This window comes from Podarcis gaigeae, assembly GCF_964106915.1.
Source record: "Podarcis gaigeae genome assembly, chromosome: 4".
Classification (NCBI taxonomy): domain Eukaryota; kingdom Metazoa; phylum Chordata; class Lepidosauria; order Squamata; family Lacertidae; genus Podarcis; species Podarcis gaigeae.
Window position 1 is genome coordinate 86,762,227 of NC_139677.1, and position 5,501 is coordinate 86,767,727.

The 5,501-nt window shown below is 41.4% G+C and overlaps 1 pseudogene across 1 annotated transcript; it reads left to right on the top strand.

Annotated features, from left to right (window-relative positions):
* The first annotated feature begins 2,492 nt into the window (after nucleotides 1-2,492).
* LOC310843360 (disintegrin and metalloproteinase domain-containing protein 20 pseudogene) lies at nucleotides 2,493-5,236 on the top strand (annotated as a pseudogene). Its single transcript has one exon. The product of its transcript is annotated as a disintegrin and metalloproteinase domain-containing protein 20 pseudogene (transcript).
* The last annotated feature ends 265 nt before the right edge of the window (nucleotides 5,237-5,501 follow it).

The following is a 5,501-nucleotide window of genomic DNA, read 5'->3' on the forward strand; positions in this document are numbered from 1 at the left end:
CACACTTCTCTGAAGTCTCTAAGCCTCACTCACCACACACAGTGTTTGTTGTTGGGGAGGAAGGGAAAGGAGATGGTTAGCCACTTTGAGACTCCTTAAGAGGAGTGAAAGGTGGCTTACAAGTTGAAACTCTTCTCCTTTTCTTCTTCTATTGTGGCTAGTAGATGTTAATATCCTTATGTGCTAGGAATTTGTCTAATCCTCTAAAAAGCAACCAAAGCTGGTGACCATCACTGCACCTTTTGAGAACAAATTCTACTGTTTAAGTATGCACCATGTAAATGGATTTTTCAGTCCTGAATTTTCCAATCTTCAGCTTCATTTAATGTCTTCATGTTCTAGCCTTGTTTCTACATAGAATCATGGGTTGGAAGGGACTCAAGGTTCACCTAATCCAACCCCTTGCAATGCAGGAATCTCAGCTAAAGCATCCATGACAGAGGGTCATCCAACCTCTGATTAAAAGCCTCCAAGGAAGGAAAGTCCACCACCTCCCGAGGGTGCCAGTGAAGTAAAATCTGCCTTCAAAGGAGATAGGAGATTTATAAATCCCTTCAGCTGTCCTGAGTCATACTGTCAGCACATATATTTTTTCCAGAATCATGTAATGGTCAGTCTGGCTGTCTCTAATAAGTAGCTAATTAGCGCTTTGCTTTTTAGATCTTTGTAGTGTTGAGGAGAAAATATTCCACTAGCTGAGCATCCAGCTCTATATGCTGATTAGTTCTATCTTTCAATAAGATCTTCTGATTTTGGGGTAAGGTCTCAGAAAATTTTCAAGATAATCTGAAGTGAGCTCAGAATAACTTGCCTATCTCTAATTCAAGTATTCAGACACAACTGTGAGGGAGAATATTATGGGAAACCTGCTTTCACCCAGGCCAAAAGGTAGCCCTTACTTGCCCTCTGAGTTTATACAGGGTTTACAAATCCCCCTGTATTTAACTCCCATTACATGTAAAAATGGTTCAAAACTTGTGTATTTAAAACACCAATGCATATAAATGCAAAATGTTTTTTGCACTTCACACATTAAAGATTTTATAAATCTAATACTGGGAAACCAAGTAAACAGTATTCTAGCATATTTCTAATTAACAGAGAGCATATTTTGAAATAAATTGGGGTTTTCCTCAAAATGAACTATTTTTAGGAAAGCCAATACACATTTTGATAAAACTAAGAAATATCAACAACCTCCGATATGTAGATAACACAACCTTGATGCCAGAAAGTGAGGAGGAATTAAAGAACCTTTTAATGAGGGTGAAAGAGGTGAGCGCAAAATACGGTATGAAGCTCAACATCAAAAAAACAAAGATCATGGTCACTGAGCCCATCACCTCCTGGCAAATAGAAGGGGAAGAAATGGAGGCAGTGAGAGATTTTACTTTCTTGGGCTTTTACTTTCTTGAGAAGAGAAGACTCCCTGGAAAAGACCCTGATGCTGGGAAAGATTGAGGGCACAAGGAGAAGGGGACGACAGAGGACAAGATGGTTGGACAGTGTTATTCAAGCTACTAGCATGAGTAAGACCAAACTGTGGAAGGCAGTGGAAGACAGGAGTGCTTGGCACGCTCTGGTCCATGAGTTCACAAAGAGTCAGGACTACACAGCAACAAGATGCTCTCTGGAAATGTTAGATCCCCTTTCTAAAATATTTCACATGACCCTAAGAGTTTTAATTTCCGTTACTTATTTAAGGATGGGAAGATCCATAGTTCAGTGGTGTACACCATATATTGTACGCAGAAGACTCCAGAATGAATCTCTTGTTGTATCTCCAGTCAAAAGGGGCGCATGGAATCTCCCACTGAGGGAGGCTGCAGTTTGGTGTGCAAAAAAGGAAGATGCAGAGGGGATTGGGAGGGATTAGAGGGGCCATTCACTAATCCGGGTGGTTTTGATTGAGCTGGTGGCCAGCACGGCCTGCTGGCTCCCCTTCTCTGAAGGAGGTGGATGAGTAAAAACTGTGGCAGGAAGAAGCACTTTGCTCACCTGGGCTTCTTCAACTGGCCAAGTGAAGAGGAGGTGTTGCCTCAGAGCTGAAAAGGAACTCAGCAATGCAAAGACGATTGTCCTATCACCAGTTATTTTTATGTTTTGCATACATTTAAACACTAGTTGAATTGTCACAGAAAGTACTTTTAATGTTCCATACCTGACAACTGAGGACTATGACCCATCCAATGTATGAAGTGAGCACATGCCCACTGACTGATGCTGAAATAGAACTTGTTAGTCCATGGGGTGCTCTTTTTTTGCTCTTCTTCCTGCAACCCTCCCAGGCAGAAACTTCTTAGGAATGTTTCCTTCCCTGCTATTCCTCTTCTATTCTGTTCCATCTTTGATCCTCCAAGCTCCGCCCACATTTCACAGACGGCGCACACTGGCAGTTGCTAGGCAACATATCTTCCTCCTATTCTAATTCACATATAGCCTACTTCCCATCTATCTACTAACCTGGTAACAACTGTTTGGGTCTTCCCTTTCAGGGATCAGATTCCAGAGGTGGTGCTTCAAGAAATACTTTCCTCTTTTTTGGAAAATGAGTGGCAGCCTGGCATGGCTGCTCATTATGTTTTTGAGGAATATCCTGAGTGCGACTGGTGGCCAGACACCACCTCAGGGCTTTAGGTATGCCTCTTATGAGGTGACCATCCCAAGGAAACTGAGCTTCAGGTATGGACTACAGGAAACCCTGGATGTCAGCTACCTGCTGCAGATTGAGGGGAAGGGCCAGGTGGTGCGCCTAAGGCGGAAGAAGGGCATTGTTCCTAAACACTTCCCCATCTTCACGTACAATAAGGAAGGGGACCTCCTGGGTGATTATCATTACATCAGGGATGATTGTTTCTACAGTGGATTCATACAGGACAAGCCTCTCTCTTCAGTCACTCTCAGCACTTGCTCAGGGGGACTCAGGGGCCTCTTACAACTTAACAATGAGACATATCAAATTGAACCTGTCCAGCCATCTGCTACCTTTCAGCATGTGGTGTATCGACTGGAAATAGAGGAGGGTACCATGCACATGAGGTGTGGGTTGACGGAGGAAGAGCAAAGGCGTCAAGAGGCCATGATCCAGGACGCAGAGCATGTGGCTGTCAAAAGTGCTCCAGCAGGACTCTGGTGGCCACACAAGAGACATGCAGAAGTGGCATTTGTGGTGGAGCATGAACGATATGTTAAGTTTGATAAAAATGAAACTGATATTGCTCTGAAACTTCTTGAGGCCACCCATGTTATAAATTCATTTTTTGAGCCACTGTTTCTTGACGTGTCTGTCTCAGGACTGGAGATATGGACGGAAAAGAACCTCATAGATGTTGATAAAAGTATCGGAGCCACACTTAATGCTTTCAATATATGGAGACGTAACACTCTACTTAACCATCTAAAGAATGATGCTGCTCACTTAATTGTATACAGGTCGTATAGAGGTGTTATTGGAATAGCATATCTAGGACAAATTTGTAGTGAGAAATTCGCTACTGGTGTTGAAGTATCAAAGAATTTCAATTTGTTTGATTTTTCTGTGCTATTTGCCCATGAATTTGGACATAATCTTGGTATGAACCATGATGATTTTGTCTGTAAATGTGATCGACGTGCCTGCATTATGTCTGCTTGGCACTCAGATGTTGATAAGTTTAGCAACTGCAGTTACTATGAGTATTTCAATCGAAGGAACTCACCTTGCTTGTTGATTCCACCAGACCCTGATCAAATCTATAACCTTGAATACTGTGGCAACAAAGTAGTGGAAAAAGGAGAGCAATGCGACTGTGGTACAACTGAGCAGTGTCGATTGGATTATTGTTGCAGGCCAGATTGCACGTTGCGTCCATGTGCCAATTGTTCTTCTGGATTGTGCTGTGACAAATGCAAGTACCGTCCCCCTGGATCCATTTGCAGAAAGAGTATTAGTATGTGTGATCTTCCTGAATTTTGCACTGGGACTTCAGACCAGTGTCCGGAAGATGTTTATGTACAAGATGGTGCCCCTTGCGGTGATGGAGTCTATTGCTATCATGGTCATTGTAGTACTCCGAATGGGCAGTGCAAAAAGATATTTGGCAAGAAAACTGTACAAGCTTCAGAGGATTGTTTCAGAGGACTGAATGCTCGAGGTGATCGCTTTGGCAACTGTGGCCTTGAACATGGTATTTTTAAGAAATGCAATGCTGAAAATATTCTATGTGGCCGAATGCAGTGTAGTAATATTTATGGGCTACCTACCTTGGAGGAACACCAAACCATCATTCAAACCACCATTGGCAAAAGCAACTGCTGGGCTACCGATTACCACAGTGGAATGGAGGTAGCTGATCTTGGAGCAGTGGAAGACGGTACACCTTGTGGCACTGGCATGATGTGTATTAGTAGGGAATGCAAGAACGTGTCCCTCTTGCAGTATGATTGCAATGCCACAAAGTGCCATAATAGGGGAATATGCAACAACCACAAACACTGCCATTGTTCTTATGGTTGGGCCCCTCCTGACTGTCTAAAGGAAGGATATGGGGGCAGCATTGACAGTGGGCCAGTTTCAAAAAACTGGAATGGTGTCAGTGTAGGTAGTATTGTAGGAAGTGTGTTGGTCCTTTCCACAGTGACTTCTGCTGTTGGCATGGGTGTGTATTACAGGTTTGTGCTAAGCAACAAGGTTAGAAGAAAGAGTTCAAGAATCTCTCCATCATAATGAACAGAGGAACTAAAGCCATTCTAGATCACAGAGGTGAACAATGCAGAAAGTTTTAAAAGGGCATGATGGGTATAATGAGCACTATTATATAACATACATTTAACTCTGTAAGCATTGGTTCAGTTCATCTGAAAGAGAAATATTTACATATGAAAATCTTTGGCAATACTTTCACAGTATGTTAAGAGTCTCTTTGTTGTTCAAGACAGAAGTCCTACCCTATGTCAAATGGGAGAAATCTGTCCAGTGGAATGGAATATTATCATACAGGAGGATACCATGCTAAAGAAATGCATGGATGCAGTGCTGGTATTTTTGATATCTCAGATCCTCTCCCAAAGTAACCTAGGGTGTACAGGAATAGAATCACAACCCAATCCTCTAAAGCCATTGAAATGCAATATTTGTACGTTTGTGGAGTGAATTCACATCTGTCTAGAAAGCCATTGCAAACATTATACCTATAACTGTGTTGGCAGAAATGTTAGTGTTGAAATGAGACAATATATTAAAAATATTATAAAACCAGTAACTCATAATATTTCAAAAGGCTATGATGGAAATAATGGTGAATGTTATGTAACATATTTGAGGGTGCAATCTTTTCATTAAAGCTTTTTTTCTTTTTTACACTTGTATTTTGCTTTAAACAGGTACATATAAATATAGACAAACAAAATTACAAAGGAAGATTCCTTAATAGTAATGATTAAAAAAAAAACTACAAAAAATATCGAAGTACATGACACAGAACATAAGCAACTATAGGAAAGATAAAAGAAAAGAAAATAGA